This window comes from Antechinus flavipes, chromosome 3, assembly GCF_016432865.1.
Source record: "Antechinus flavipes isolate AdamAnt ecotype Samford, QLD, Australia chromosome 3, AdamAnt_v2, whole genome shotgun sequence".
NCBI lineage: Eukaryota > Metazoa > Chordata > Mammalia > Dasyuromorphia > Dasyuridae > Antechinus > Antechinus flavipes.
Window position 1 is genome coordinate 163,343,556 of NC_067400.1, and position 17,609 is coordinate 163,361,164.

Here is a 17,609-nt window from a genome sequence, read left to right on the forward strand (position 1 = left end):
TTCAAAAACATTATAATGCTAACTTTGGCTTTCTTAAATACTTGGTGATTCACAAAAAAAGTCACTAAATGTTTACTTAATTAGATATCAAACTGTGACGATCACACAATACCCACACTCATTCAAATGAATTTCAGAATATTGAAATTATACTCTCATTTTATTTGTTTCACTTAATTTTTGGTGGTTACTAAGAGAATTCTAGAAAGGGCACATTGTACTAGTAATAAGGAAGTGATGCATTCTTTAAAACAAAAAAAAAAAAGGCAAAACAATGCCCATCCATCCTCCCATTCAACACAAATGACCACAGTATAACTTGTTAAAATTCAGATCTATATCTTATAGTTTTCAATTATCTATTTGGAAGTACTTTATTTATTACTCTTTTCCCCATTCTTAGAGGGCACCAAAAATTGCCAAATGAGAAAAAGAGAAAAGACCTTTCTTTTAATTGTTTCTTCTTTTCCTCACTTTTTCAGATTTTCAACTTGAGCTGCCCCCTAATATTAAGCTATGTGATTGATCTATAGCAAGTCACTTAAAATGTCAGGGTTTAATTGACTTTGGATTACATAATCACTGATTTACAAAATTTTAGAGTTGCAAAGGATTTCAGAAGTTACCTAATTTACCTCTCAGCTCCATTCACTCTCTAATATTTTGTGATTCCATGATTCTTGTTTTATTGGAGTTTGATGATGAATATTTGGAAAGATTATAATAAGTATTGAGATAAAAAAATGTTAAATGCTGAAGATGGGAAATATCATTTCTAAAGAGTGTGATACTAACATTTCTTCTACACTAAGAGAATATATTGAATATATAAAACTTAAAGTTTTAAATTTTTTTTCTCTTTCAAAATAATTCAGATTTGCAATGTCAATATTCAAGGACCATAAAATTGAAATGAGCATGATTTATGGCATTTGTTGGCCACTTCAAGTTCCAATGATGAATCTATAAATATGAGAGAAGAATCATATTCAATTAAAAATATGGCTTTTGCTAAACTCTAATATACAGGAGAGACGTAATGTTAGAATTGTTGTTTGGTATTTATATGATTTTGGTGTGCTAAACATTTATATCACTAACAATTTTATAATTAAATATCAATTAACAATTGATAAATTAATAGATTTTTTTAAAAATTTAGACTTAATTCAATTTATAAAACATTGAATAACTGGTACTATAAGACTATTTTGACATATAAAAAATGAATCAAACACTGGGAAGCTAGCCTCAAAAAACTTAGAATCTATTTAGTCACATATAATATACTTGGAGAAAAGATCACCACTCTAGTGAGAGTTCCAAAAGGATATGAATGATAAGACATGATTATCAGTTCCTCATATGGGAGAAATTCAGGCAGGTTATTTGAGACAGCTCCAGGAAATTTGATAGATAAAGATAAATATAATCATCAATAGTGAAGTCCTTTTATCCAGTACTCAGATACTTTTTAGTTTGGATTAAATTCTAAACTTGTAAATAAATTTTTATATGGCACCTGTCTCAATAATGAGTGAGGAGTAGAATAAGGAAGAAGGGTTGGTATTTGAACTGAAAAAATTCTGGTAGAAAAGATTTGAAAGTTCAGAAAATGTGCAAGTACACATTAAAATCTTAAAGGAGTTCCAACAAATTAAACTATGTGACAGTAGAGTACCAAATTAGTAAGGTTCAATTGCCTAGCTTCTGGATAAGATCTGGCAAACTCTAGCTTTTAGTTATTTTAGAAGTGCTACAATTCAGCGCTGGTCTTGTGTCCTTTCACCAGTTGAGAAATTTCAGACTTGTGAAATTTAGATATGTACAAAGAAAGACAACTTAATTGTTATATCTTCTGAAATTAAATAATACATTAAACAAATATGTAATTGCTATCTTCCATAGACCTCCATAACCAGATGATGACATGGAAAAAAAGATTTTGATCAAAAAAGACAAATTAGCCAATTAGCCTTAGAAAATACCTTAAGAATTTGGAAAAAAAAACAAAACCTCAAGGGTGCTTATTGTAAGCTTAATTATATTATCTCAGGGGAAAAAGATCTACTACATAATAGGAAGAGTTAAGTATTCTTTTTTTTTTTTAATCTTTCTCTTTTCTTTGTCTGTTATTATATGGAAACATATAGGTTTTCCTATACCTATGTTGGTATGGAAACATATGTTCCCACATATAGGTGGGAACTTTTGATAACAATTTTAAAACCCTGTTTTATTTACACTGTTCCATGTCTCTTGACATTATAGAATCTGAATATGGAAGATACAATGCACATTTTGCCATATAGATTGCTAGTTCAAATAATTCATTTTTCTCATGGGAAACCTACATATTTTTTGAAGAGATTCTCTAAGAAAGACAAGCTTCTACTCAGTGACTAGTTTAGAAGTAAGCATAATATTTGAAGATAGATTTCTTTGATCAGATATCAATTTCACTTTTCAGTGACAGAATGTTTCCTTCTCTAAGAGAATATTCTGTTATAATTTTGGGAAATTGTATCTGCCTAATGGGCTAATCTTTCCTTTCCTTTTTTATTTCTATTCCCAGTTTCTTCCAATTACACTCTTTTGTAACCAAAAACCAAACCCCCAAATGAGAAATAACAGTGACAATCTGTCCTTATATATCATTAGAGGATTTTTACAGTTTGAAGTTAATTCTTCCCATTGTAATTTGAAAAATACTACTTACATTAAGTTTTCTCAACATATACCATGTATAATCTGTTGTGTGTTCATTATAGAATACATAAATAATATTTCTTGCAGATTTTCATAAGATTAAAGTCTACATGATTGAAACATCTTTATGTCTATCATCTACTATCAGAAAAGCCATGTATATTGTTATATCTTCTCCTTGACAAAATCACAGAATCTCAGTGTTACATGGATCCCTAGAGACTGAGTTCAACCTCAAAAAGATTCCTTCTCTTCTTCATCACTTATTGGTAATCACGGAGTCTCCATTTGAAGACTTCTGGTAATGAAGAAAGCACCAATTAACTTCTAAAGAAGCCCATCCTGCTTTGAGGCAGACCTAAATATGAGGAAGTTTTTTCTAACATGAAACCTCTTTCTGACATTTTTGCCTCTTTCTTCTAACTCTGTTGTCCAGATCCAAATAAGACAACTTTATTTATCATGTAACAAACTTAAAGACAGCTATCATTTCCCTCCTAAGATTTCTCTTTTCAATGCTAAGCATTCTCAGTTCCTTTAATCAATTTGGGTATACTATAATATGGCTTTCAATCTCCTTTCATTATAGTTGCTGTTCTCTGGCCCTATTCATTTGTCAGTGTCTTCCCTAGAATATAGCACTCATAAGTGAACACAATGTGGTCTGAATGGGATAAAATACAATAGGACTCATTATGTACTTTAAAAATACAGTCTAAGATCACATTATCTTTGGGACCCCCTAAGTTCATATTGATTGATTGTAAACTTGCAATTTATTAGAATTTCCAGGTATTTCTCAATAAACTGTGGTCTAACCAATATTTTCCATTCATTAGATTTCTTTGTATTTCCTGAATGTGTTTAGTTATTGATACATAATATGATCAGATTGTAGCATGTTCAATAAAGGCAAATCAAATTTCAAAAGCTTTCAGAAGTAGACATTCAGGAACAAGGCATGTCAAAAAGTAATTGGCAAAACCTGTGTGGGCATGCTAAACAAGTTGGCAAGTGTGAAAAATAGCATATAGCTTGCTAAGGGAATGCAACCCATGAGGAATTCTGACACATCAAGGGAGTTTGTCCCTCTTGGGCATGGGCATATGTATGAGTGAAATGTTTTTCAGAATTAAGAATCAGTTTGCACAAGATATGTTAAAAATATTTTCTACTAAAAAAGCTAAAAAATAATCTCTCTACTCATCTATCTATCTATCATCTATCTATCTCTATCTAGTCATAGACATAGAAATCAATAAAGGTCTCCCTTGTTTTCTAATGATAGGTGAAGAGAAGTATATCTAAAGAGCAAATTGAATTTATCAAAAATTTATTAAACATTTACTAAGCACAAGAAATTGTAAAGGTTTTAGAAACCATGTCCTATGAGGGACTCTTGTTGAAATTTAAGTTATTGAATCTAGAAAGAAGACTGAAGAGAAACATGATAGTTGTCTTTGTATCTGAAGAGCTGTCCTGTGGGAGAAGGATTAGTCTAATTCTGTTACAGCTAAAGGTTAATTAGTGCTAGTTGTAATGGAGGCAGATTTTTACACTTTGTAGACTGCAATTTTTGTCAGTTAGAACTGTTAAAATGCAATGAACAGGCTACTTTCTAAAAGGTGATGAGATTCTCATCGCTTTAAATATTCAAACTAATGCTTGATTATAATACATGAGGGAATTTGTAGACATTTTTGCGTTGGATGAAAGTTGGGTTAGATATTCTCTAAAATGGCTGCTTCTAATGCTAACTTTTTTTTTTTACCCCATGTTATATGGAAATGGAAAAGATAAAGTGATTTTGGGGGAGCCTACAGGATGCTTTTTACAAACTTAACAAAATAATACAAATACAGATACAAAATAATACAAACATAGTATTTTTTTTTCATTTCCCAAATGTTATTAAACTGATATGAACTGAAAGGAACTGGCAAATGACTGGATATGAGAAAGAAGAGAAAGGAAAGAATAGACAGATGACTCCAAAATTTAAAATGTGGTATTAAAAGGATAGTGGTATCTTCAAGAGACACAGGAAAATAGAAAACAAAAGTATTTGGGAACAAATTGATTTTGCTAGGCTTACAGAATGATGCTGATGATATGGGAATGGAGTTCAAGAGAAAGACTGACACTATAAGACATTTTTCTAGAGATGAAAACTGATGAGATAACCAAATAAAAGAAAACTGAAGAAAAAGATAAGATGGCTTAGATTCAAAGTCCTGATATATGCCCTTCCCCCTCCCCTCCTCCTCAGGGGTATGTGACTGATGATCCAGCAAAGAGACTGACACAATCAGTCAAGTAGGAAGAGAATATGTAAAGAACAGTGTTTAAAACGAGAGAAAGAGAAAGGGAGAAAAAACCAGGGAGAAGAGAGTATTTCAGAAAAGTGAGTGATCTAAATACTACAGAGAAGAATACAGATGAAAATTGAAACAGGCCATAAGACTTAGCAAATTATGATTTCAATTAAATGATCAGATTAGAAGACAGAAACCTACTGGCTAAGGTATGAAGAGTGAGTTAAAAAGATTGGAGGAAGCATTTTCTAGGAGTTTAGCTCTAAAATGAGAAGTAAGATAGAGGAAAACTGTCTGGAGAGAACAAAAGTTAGTAGTTGATCTGGAGGTCTTAAAGATAGCTGAATAATCTACCTGTGCTCTCACTCCTATCTTTCTGTATCTATCTGTGATGCCTTTGACAACTGGCTACAAAAAGTCAGGACTAATAATGTTAGCTTTGCTACATCAATTATAAGTAATAGAGTAATGAGATAGCTTAAAAATATCCTTCTAAATTCCTTGATCTAACTGGAGATAGAAAGGGGGGAAGAAGGAAGAGTGCTTTTGAATAGTAATAAAAGTTTGAGTTTGTATAATGATGTTCAACAATATTTTTCACTCCAAGCAAATTTAAATGTATTTTATCCTTAAATGACACTCTGAATAGGTAGAAGTATTTTCCCCTGGTAATGATGAGATCGTGTATGGTGGTAACAACACTAAAAAGATTCAGCAAAAATTTGTATTTAAATCTCACTGCTGATTCTTATTAACTGTGTGAACACAGGCAATTGCTTAATCTTCTCTGTGTCATTACACCTACCTAGAAGTAGTTTTAGAACATATTTTTAAAGCTTTAAGGGATTTCAGAAGTCAAGTAGTCCACCCCATATTAGATGAAGAAACCTATGGAGGTTAAGTGACACCCATGGAGATTAAGTAAGTCCCACAAGCTTAGCTTATAAAATCATTATCAAATAATTTTATCAAATCAAATAAAACAACACCTAAAAATATTTTGTAAATACTGAAGCATAATAGAAATGACAATAGTTGTTGCTATTTTTACAATGAGGAAATTGAGTCACAGAGATAATTTATTTTTATTCTTTTTTTTTTTTAAAGAACTAAGAACATTTTTGAAACAATCTATGCACGTGGTCTTTATATTAAGTATCTTTTAAATAGATATTGGTGAAGATTAGAGTCTATGTGAAAGAGTTTGTTTATGTTGTGGAATGAGAGCTGGCATATTACATGCTTTCCATTGTAAATCTCATTTAAGAAGAGTCATAACTATAGCAGAGGAAGCAAGAATTTGCCACAAGTTGCTGGAATTTAGAGGCAGAAGTATATTTCTTCAGCAGATAGAAACAAGTGAGCTTAGTACTCAAGTAATAAGAAGAATAATTAAATAAAATATTCTTTCACAAACCCTTTCTTGTTTCTACTTTCTAGCTTCCTTATGATACTCTGGGGTCTTTTCTCCACTTCATTGGATAGGCATCCTGAGCTATCTCCCCCAATGGGATCTTGGGTCCTAAGGTTCAGTATCTCCCAATCACCAATTGAATTTGTCTTAAGAAGTTGATTTGAAATTACTTTTCATGCTGCTTGCCCCAGTCTCCAGAATTGCTAATTACAGCTCTACATTTAGGGAAATTTCAGTGATTAAACTCAGAAGTCAGGCTCACTATAAATGTTGCCTTCCTGTTTATGGTATAGCAGGAATGAAATGATTTTCTTTTATATTTTAGTCATATTTTCCCAAAACATTTAGTCTGAGGCTTTTTTTTTTTTTCTGTTGAAAATTTCAATTGGAATGCTTTAGTGGTCTGAGCTCTAAATGTCTGTGGATAAAATAATTGGTTATATAAGCATTTGACTGCAGCAACTGCCTCATGCTCATTTCTTTTGCTAAGTAATGAAGCTGCCACAGTGCTGTAGGAAGGTGTGAAATACAAGTAAACATGGACCAATCTCAGAGCCCAATGTGCTTTTTCTTCAGAATAAATGCTGACATGTTCTGAATTCCATTTACTTTTTTTGAGTCTTCTTATGTGCATTTGATAAAGTAGTAGACCAAAACTACCAAGATTTTATATGCATATACACAGATATGTCTGATGTTCATGGATTTTCTTCTTCTAGATACAATATCTTTTGATGTTTGTATTGTGATATTCTTGCTGTGGTTTCTTTCTCTTTCATAAAAACATGCATAAATGTACACAAACAAGCTGAATTTCTATCCTGCTTAGAAGGAAACCCTTATGTTATCAGTGATATGTCCTGACCTTATTCAACTTCCTGAAAGGAAAACACACAACAAAAACAACAAAAGTCCCAAAGGGCAGGTGCATATTTACATATGTGGCTATGAGATGCCCTTTGAAAACAGTAGGAGAGTCTTCCTTTCCCTGTTGGGAGCATTTCATGAACCAAATTATCTTCTATAGTTTGTATCCTTTTCTTATAAGCCCTGTTGAGTGTCACAATTTACTTGGAGAAACTTGTAGGCACCATACTCCTTACCCACTTATCCCTCCTCAGGAAACATTCATTTTCATTCTCAGCATGGTTTGACAATGTTGTTATTTGAATTGGTATAAAAGAAAAATAAATATAGTAAGAACTCAGTAATTCACCTGAATGACTAGAGAACCTTAGTGAATTTCTCTACTTAGTCAATAAATTAAGATGTCAAGGCACCTGTTTTTCTGTATGGATTACTGGGTTTGTGGTATTGGAAAAAAATAGAATTAGTAGGAGTCTATCGACTGGCTTTGTTCAAATCTGGCAGTCCAGAAGTATCATCCTAATTTTACACATAGAGGAGTTCTATTAGCTAGTAATCAATTTTATCAAGAGTGCAGAAGGAATCCTTATTGGAGGCAGGATTATGATTTAGACCTAATTCTCCATAATTTTCTACCACAGACTCAGTTGAAAGATAACAATTTCCCCTCCCCCCCCCCCCCCCCCCCGGTGGTTCTACAACAGTGATTCTCAAAGTTTATAAATCCTATGGGTGTCTTAATTTTAAAATAGTTTTTTTTCCTAATATGGTAAATATAAATATAACCCACATAAATAAAAACTCTTTGGACAGATTCTCAATAATTTTAATAGCATAAAGATAATGTATAAGAACAAATGTTTAAGAACTACTACTATAGAAGAAAAACAAAACAAAATAGTCTATTGTTGGGGTGGTGCCAGTCCTCAACAGAAATCAAAGATCAACGCAAAAGGTCAAAAATAGGGATAAAAGTTAAAAGTTACTATTTCTGCCAATAGAAAGCAGCTGTGATTAAGCCAGTTAGATAAGAAGGGGGTTAGAGAAAGTCCACAGAGTTTTAAACTTAAAAATTTTATTCAGAAATAGTTATTTTAAAACTTTAGCTTTAGATTTAAAGAGATGTCAGTTTGAGTCTTAACTCTTTCAAACCACCTGGGTGTTCAGAGGATGGTCACAACTTTTCAGTACTCTTAATTATTAAAATCTATTGTTGTAGTGTTGCTTTGGCTATGTTTGTGACTAGATATTGAGACAACTAGGCTCAGATCTCTTTAAAGGAGTTCCAAGATGCAACCAATAAGAAATGAGTGGTAGAAGGAATAAATAATCATATGGGCTTTATTTAAACTTCTAGTAAAATAGACTTACTACTTCTGCTGTGAAAGAACCTATTGTCAGACACTTATAATGAGCTGCCTTCATCTAATTATCATGTTAGTGACAAGGCTGAAGGAAGCTTTTGTTGGCTGACTTCAGATAAGGAAATCCATTCTTTCCCAGAGTATGCTGGCTCCATCACTGCCATAGCTAGAACATGGCTCCTTTCTCTCAAGCAGATACCATTTCCAAAGAAGAACTAAAAAGATTGAAGTTTGCAAACACACATATACACACACAGCACTTTAGGCAGCCCCTTGGGAGGTCTAAATGAATTTGACCAAATGACTAAAGTTATGAAATAAGCTTTCCAGGGAAAGACTAATGGAACTGTAGTAATTTAGCCTGTAGGGGGGAAAGCTAAGAGTGGAATTAAAGGGTATGAAGCTGATGAATAACTTCTTTTTTTCATTTAAGATTGAAAAATGGTAACAGGTCTTAACTACAGCAAGAAGGATTTAGTTTAGAACTAGAAAGAATTTTCTAATTATAAGGCATTAAGGATTATGAGTAAAGTAAAGCTTATGAAAAGAATTTGAAGGGTAAGCAGGTATGCAGGGGTGGTTTCATTAGTGTAGTGAATTTCTACCACCAAGGCAGTCTTAACTCCTCAACAATTTATAGTTTTAAATACCTGAGATGATCCCAGTTCAAGTAATTCAAGTTTAAAAAGCTAGCACAGTTTGTGTTGTGCTTTTGAATTCATATATTTCAGATTCCAGAGCTAGGTCTTAATGTACCTCACCAGCTTCATATTAATTAAGGATTAATAAAGATTTAGTAAGAATTAGGCAAGAATTTTAAGAGAATTTATTCTGGTTTATGAAACCAAGGAAACAACCACAACAGAGAAATGCAATAAAGTCATTACAATAAACCAGCATATATTTGCAAACAGATCAGAAAATTGACTATTTGATTAAAAAGTTAATAAAGTTGTAGGATTTTTTTAGTATGGCTGTCCTACTAAATAGAAACATCTGAAAAGCAACACAGAAAAATGCCAAGTAAGGCACTTTGACACAAATACTAACTCAAAGATATGAATTAATATCAAAATGGTTAGCCATCTCAGGAAATTGATCAGTTTTGTAAAACAGAATATCCTAAATATCTAAAAAAAGACCACACTTTGGTGAAAAATCAGAAGATGCTTCTAAATTCTTGTTATATGCTCTGAATATTAATGACTTGCAACATGACTTCTAACTTTATCACTATGAAAATTTGTTATCTCCATGGTCATTAGTGACCTTTTCATTGATACATTGATCGTTTTTCTAAATACTTCCCCACCTTCAATTAGGTGATATCTATGTGTGTATATGTGTGTGTGTATAAATATATATATATATATATATATATATATATATATATATTTATACACACACATACATATATACATACACGCACATATAAATGTATATATATGTACTATAATGTTTCACACACACACACACACACAACACACACACACACACACAGCTTCTTACTTTTCCCAGGAAATTCTAAAACTGCAAGTCAAAGAGAAACACTGGCCTACATTAGTAGTGGGAGTTTCCTCACAAGAAATTCACTGTATGAATGAATTGCAGGGTCAGGGCAAAATATATAAATAAATGATTCCTGAGTTAATTTGAGTATAAACATTTCAGGAGTGAAGAGAAAAGTTATTGATATTATATCCATGAACATAAATTTGTTTTTCAAATAACTATTTTTCTCTTGGTAGCAAACAACTATTTTTCTCCCTTACAGTATGGGTGATTCAACTCTGGCTGTCATATTGCCTTTAGTCAACAAATTATTTTTATTCAATTTCAAATGGTAACAAGGTTTGTAGAGTACCTTCTTAATCAACAGCAATAATGAAGAATCTTGGCTTATTACTGATTGTAATGAAGATAAGTTACATGGCCCTGATAATTCATAATCCCCAAAGAGTGACTGGATTTTTAAAATAAGTTAGATGGTATATATATATATTTTTAAATAAAGTCAGTCATACTTTCCTGAATAAGAGAGGAGCTTAGCTTTTAGACTCCATGGTGGCTCATTAGAAAAATTTAAAGAAAAAATATCCTTATTATCTTGAAATTAAAATATAGGACACTTTGTCCCTGACTGACAAACAAAGCAGAAAGCTGCTTCTCCCCTTTCTAGAATCCTCCACAGATGTTATAGGGCCAGTGGGAGGATGAGGAGGGGGTGGAATTAAAACAGAAAGTTTCTATCTAATATACAACCTGAAGGTTTGTAAGAAGAAAAAGGGCAAAAGTTGTGAAAAGTAGGAACAATTTAAAGTATCTAATTCTGGATACAGATTTCTATGCAGGAATAAGTGTAGCATAGTGGGATGAGTTTCCTTGCTTCTAAATAGCTCATATTGTCCCATTAAAAAAAAAAATCTATTAAATGGCCTAAAATTTCATTAAATCAAGATATGTTTTATTTAACCTACATCTCTATTTTAAATGCCTCTATTGTCTTATTTTCCTCTCTTTCCTCCCACAACATGCAATATTCCTAGAGTAGAGCATTTAGAGAAACCTGAGGGTGTCAGGAGGCATAGAATTTGGGGTAAGCAAAATATAGTCATCTTGAATCACTTCTATGACTTTAATCAAGAAATATCTTTTGGTAGTACTTAGTCACCTATAACAAAATAAATACCCTTGAGACATATAGTAGAACTTCTCTCCTGTCAATGAACTTGAAGGAGGGACAGGAAGAGAACACTACATTGATTACCTAAACTCATTATGTGCCAAAAAATGTCCTTTGTAATTTTCCATTGTAACAAAAAGTTAAGATTAATTAAAAATTAGTGGAAATTGCTCTTTTTTCAACATAAAATCAATCCGATGGATGCCCTTTATTTTTCCTATCATGGTGCATGTACTCCCTCATTACCTTCATTTCTTAGAATCTTTAATTTTCTTCACAGCTCATCTCATACTACTATCTACATAACATTTCCTGATCCCTCATTCCTACCAGGCAGCTGTTAATGCCCTCCCCTTGAGCTCCCCTTCCCCATTAACATGTATTTATTGGCAAAGTATTTATATTTATTGGGCAACTAGAGTACTGGGCCTGGAGTCAGGAAGACATATCATCCTGAGTTCAAATTTGACCTCAGAAACTTAGTAGCTATATAATCCAGGGCAAGTCACCTAATTTGTCACCCTATTTGTCTTCATTTCTTCATATTTAAAATAAGCTAGAGAAGGAAATGACAAATCATTTCAATATCTTTGCCAAGAAAACCCCAATAGGATCATAATCTGAGACAACTGAAATAACTCAATAAGAACAAAAAATGTTACATATGCACATGTTCTAGATACAGATATTAAACTGTTTCCTTTCATTCTTTGTATACTTAATGCTTAGCTAATAAAATTTGTTGTTCAGTGTCACAGGAAATAGCATTGATGAATGTTTATTATTTAGTGTGGGATAAAGCAGCCTGATACTGGAAATTGTGTTTTGGCTTTGCTTTTGAGGGTGTTGGTCTAGACATGTAATTACAGTCCTAAGGGAAGGTCCTCCACTAATAGAAAAATTAGTATCATAGGACTTCTTGGAATCACTGAAAGATTAGGGAACTTGTCCATGAATAATGTGGAAATAGAATTTGAACCCAGTTCTATCTTAACTTCCAGGATGGCTCTCTATGATACTAAGATATTTAGATATACTATCATCTCCATATTTTCTCACTCAATATAACCCAACTAGATTGCGTTTTGGTCAATCTTTCCCTTCATTCTCTCTTCCTCTCTCTCTCTCTCTCTCTCTCTCTCTCTCTCTCTCTCTCTCTCTCTCTCTCTCTCTCTCTCTCTCTTCTCTCTCTCTCTCTCTCTCTCTCCTCTCTCTCTCTCTCTCTCTCTCTCTCTCTCTCTCTCTCTCTGTCTCCTCTTCCTCCTCCTCCTCCTTTTCCTCTTTTTCTCTTCCTTCCTTCTTTCTTTCTTTTCTTTCTTTCTTTTTCTTTCTTTCTTTCTTTCTCTTTCTTTCTTTCTTTCTTTCTTTCTTTCTTTCTTTCTTTCTTTCTTTCTTTCTTTCTTTCTTTCTTTCTTTTTTTCTCTCTCTTCCTTCCTTCTTTCCTTCTTTCCATTTTCCTTCCTTCCTTTCTTTCTTCCTTCCTTCTCTCTTTCTTTTTCTTTCTTTTTTTCTCTCTCTTCCTTCCTTCTTTCCTTCTTTCCATTTTCCTTCCTTCCTTCCTTTCTTTCTTCCTTCCTTCTCTCTGTCTTCCTTTCTTTTCCTCCCTAGTATTCAGAAAATACTAGCCCTTAAATTGTCTCTGATTCATTCTATTTCTCTAATTCAACAAATATCTAATTCAATTTGTTGTTCTGTCCTTTTTCAATTGTGTCTGACTCTTTGTGATCCCATTTGCCTGAGATATTAGAATGGTTTACCATTTCCTTCTCCAACTCATTTTACAGTGAGAAAACAGAGGCAAAAAGGATTAAGTGACTTGCCCAGGGTCATACAGATTAATAAGTGTCAAAGGACAGATTTGAACTCAGAAAGAAGAGTTCCTGTCTCCAGGACTGGTACTCTATCCATTGAGCCACCTGACTGCCCCTCTAATTCAATATAAAACATATTTATTAGGAATATACTGTATGCAAAGAATTATGAGAAAGTCTATGTAAACAAAGATTTTAAAAAATGCCTTCTTGTTCTTCAGGAGAAGTTATGTGTGTGTGTGCGTGCGTGCACGCACGCGCTGTATGTGAAATTTGTTTTATTTTCTTTCTGTTCACAAGCCCAGTGTTTCCACAAAGAAATACATAAAACCCATGTAGTTCAATCGATAGCAAAAATGATTTAAAAATAATTATAAGAAATTAAATACTTCCAAAAATTCTGTCACTGGTATGTAATTACATACTTAATAATTTCTAACTCTGTGATCCATCTAAAGATCAAGAATTTTCATGAATTCTATTTATATTTGTAATGTATCTATTTGCAATTTACTTCATAATCAACTCTCTCCCTTTCTCAGATAGAAAAGGGGCATCAGCTAAATTAGATATGTAATTTTGACAATCCATTTAGCAAAGTTAGGGATCAATTTATAGAATTTTGATTCAGGGATACTCATGCCTGATACCTGACAATATCTTGACAACAGTAAAGTCTAGCAAAAATTTGTTTTTTTAATTATAAAATGTAAAAAAAAAAACAAAAAACAAATAAATATAAAATCATTCTGTTTTGGGGTAATATAGATATTCTCCATTTGAAAAGTGAATATAAGGTAATTCCTAAATGTCCATGTTTCAGGGGCCAGTTTGCTTATTTGTTACTTTTGTGACCTTGGAGAAGTCATGGGTCTGAGTCTCTTATCTATAAAAATAAGAAACTTAAACTTTATGACCTCTAACATTCTCTCCAGCTCCAATTTTACAGTTTTATGATACTATTTAGATATTTAGCCCTACTGTCATACACACATTTTCTCACTCAATGTAACCCAACTAGACTGCCTTTTGGTCAAATGGATTCAACATATAAACTAAATAAGCCAATATGAATGCATGAACAGAGTAGCAAAGCCCTGCAGTGCAGAAATTCATCCTCTAATGCTGTCAAACCCTAATTTGATAAGACTGAGCTTCAACTCAAATCCCTCACACAAGATGCAAAAATAGAAAATCTATACTTTGACATAGAATCTTAACTGATGGAGAAAAAGATACAAGAAAAAAAACTATTCTTACCTTTCACATTGATCCTTGCTCAAGTGCTATTGAGTACTGAGTTCCAGCAACATTTGTTGCTTAAGCCATTCATTTGACAACTAATCATGTTCAATATCTTTCTGGCAATTTTGTCTTAGGGTTTCCTTCTCCCTCCCCCTCTGCCTCTTCCGCTCTTCTTCTCCCTCTCTTTCCCTCTCTACTTCTCTCTCTCCCTCTCCTTCCTTTCCTTCCTCCTTCCCTCCCACCCCCATTCTCCATAACCTGTATAAAACAGCAACAACACATTTGAGAATCTGTCATTTGGTGGTAGGAAGACAGAGCCACTGAGCAAACCTAGGCAACAACTTACAAGCCATTTTTATATAGCTTTTCAAATATTAATAAAGAAATAAGATACCATAGTTAAAAAGAAAATTATCTTTTAAAATTCTAAAATTAAAATAACTAAATTTAGTCCTTTTCTATTGTAAAACAAAGATTCTGCAAATCTTTCAGATTTAAGTAGAACAGAAAATTCTTATTTGATCTAGTCACTGCTAGGACATATAGTGAATTTTTAATATCAATTAAAACTTCAGATAACCATAAAGTTTGTTCTGCCCTCTTTTCAGAAGGTTAAGCAATCTTATTTGCCTTTGAACGGAGCCATACATGCAGAGCAAGCTGACTAAAGAAAATTAGGGTGTTCTGTTCTGGGTTGGTCCAGGAGGTTGGGCAAAGAGGTCTACAAATTAAAAATATACTCATTTAGACAACACCTGCTAAATATTCATGTAGGTTTCTCCCAGCTCTGTGTCAAAAAAAAAAAAAAAAAAAAAGAGTTATTATGGTTTCAGAGCAAAGAGGGGAAAAAAGAATTATCTTTATAAGATGAAGGTTTTTCATAAGGTCTTAACTAAAGACCTTTCAAATCTATTAGCAAAACAATTGTCTTTTTAAGGGAAGCTTCTCCATTAGCATGTACTATTTAGTAATTTGACTTTCACTCAATCAGCAAGCATATGTTAAGAGTACATACTTGGTATCTGTCAAGCATTATGGGATTACAAAAGTGAATAAGTTCCTGTTCTAAAGGAATTTACATACTACTTGGGTGACACAACAGATTTCTAAATAAATAAATATAGGATATAGATTTTAAAAATGTGTTTTGAGGAGAAAGCACTAAAAATAGAGAAAGATTTCTTAGAGGAGATGGTATATTCTAAGGTTTATGCAGTGAGCAAATTCACAGAAAGTTCGTTTAAAATTACATCTTTCATATTCTTTTTATTATATTTCTTAGCATTCAAAAGGCTTATGATGTAATAGTCTTAAAGTTGGTAATACTTGGAAACAAATCCTCTGACCTTTAATAGTTATATGATCCTAGCTAAGTCATTTATTCCTGTTTGCCTCCATTTCCTCATCTGTAAAATGAGCTGCAGAAGGAAATGGCAAACAAATTTAGCATTTTGCCAAGACAAACCCAAGATGGGGGTCAGAAAGAGTTAAATATTATGAAAAAAAACAACGACCTCCCAATTGTTTCCCAATTTTTCCAGTCTTCCTTAATTTTAGTGTCTGAGTTTATTTCCAATTTAATCTGTACATATGTTGTTTATACATAGCTATTTATTTGCATGTTGTTTTCTATCACTCTAAAGAATGAGCTTCATAAAAGCTAGGACTATCTTTTGACTTTTTTTTTTTTTTGTATCCCTAGCACTTAGGAGAGTCCTTAGTTAATTGACTAATAATACTTAAATTTGTAACATTTTCTTAAACAAGTAATTAGAAAATAATGTGCTAATAACAGCACCAAGTCATATTCATTTTATAGTTCATTTCACAATTTTTAAATGAAGAAATACATTTGCAAAAATAACATATTCAGTTAATCCTGAATTACACCAAAACCCAATAATAATCATTATAACTGTCTCCAGGACCCTTAGGAATGGAATCTTCCATCTGGTCTCATTCAGAAAACTGAGAAATTCTCATTATATTATCCCAGTGATGCGTAGCTTCAGCTTGTTTTTTCATGCTAGCGGACATACAATACCTGCAGGGTAATTAGGCACTTACGATCTTTTTGTGTTTTAGAAGTTCTTTATCTGTTATGCATTGGGAATGCCTTTTGCTCTGTGGCTAACCTTTTAATAGTGTAATAGAGAGGGTCATGGAGATGGAAAGTATAGAATGAATTTTTGTTGTGCCACAGTTCTCTTTTAATGTCCTGACCCAGTTTCCCTAATTGTCCTATATAGTTTAACTCTGCCTCAGGTTATAACCAAGTCCTCTTAATGTTTGATAGGATAAAGGTCTTTATCCGTTTTAGACATCATTAGAATATCAGGAGTCTTTCCAGTACCTCCCATTATGTCATCCCAAGTGTCTCCCCCTCCATTAGATCATCCCCATCCAGGTACCTCCGCCATTATGTCATTGTTCTTGTTATCCTATAAAAGAATCTTGTATCTGACATTTACGGCTGGATTCTTTGAGACAATAGTCTCATTCAGCCCTAGGACCAACCATGGATCCATTTGGTCCCAGTAAATCTCTCCATTTAATAAACTATTAAATTGTACTCTAATCTCTGTCTTGCTCAGCTTCTTTGGCATTACATTTTGAGAAGAACTTATATCAAAAGAAATCAATCAAACAAGTAACTGATAGATCCTGGGGATACAAGTACAAGAAATGAAACAATCCAAACCATTTCCAAAAAGCTGAATTTCTAATAACAATGAATAAAAAAGTACAAGTAAAAAGATACCCAATATAAGGGAAATAAATACAAAATATACACCAGATACAAGGTAATTTAAGAGGGAAGGACATCTCAATTGGGTGAAGTTAAAAAAGGCTACATGCAGAAGTGATGTTGAGTTGCTTGCCAGGTTCTAAAACACCCCCACAAACCTCCCCACACCCATACATTCCCCCCCCAACACCTCCCCACACCCCCACACCCCGCCACACACAAAACAATAAAGGCAATAAACTCAGTACATTAGAACCTGCCAGTATTCATCTTTTTTTTTTTTTTAAGCAATAAAATGAAATCTGTGCCTCCTCCCTCCCTCTGACTCTGAAAGCAGAGGCCATTAAGAATCTAGTTAAGTGCTTCATTTGGTTTTGAAGGAGATTTGTCCATTAGCATTAATTAAATTCTCCCTGCACTCTTAAAAGCTCACTTGCCAGGTGGTTTTTCTG

The 17,609-nt window shown here is 32.9% G+C and overlaps 1 protein-coding gene across 2 annotated transcripts in view; it reads right to left on the reverse strand.

Moving 5' to 3' along the window:
• Positions 1-17,609, reverse strand: part of NALF1 (NALCN channel auxiliary factor 1) — a 739,264-nt gene that overhangs the window by 38,699 nt on the left and 682,956 nt on the right. The window lies entirely within an intron of this gene.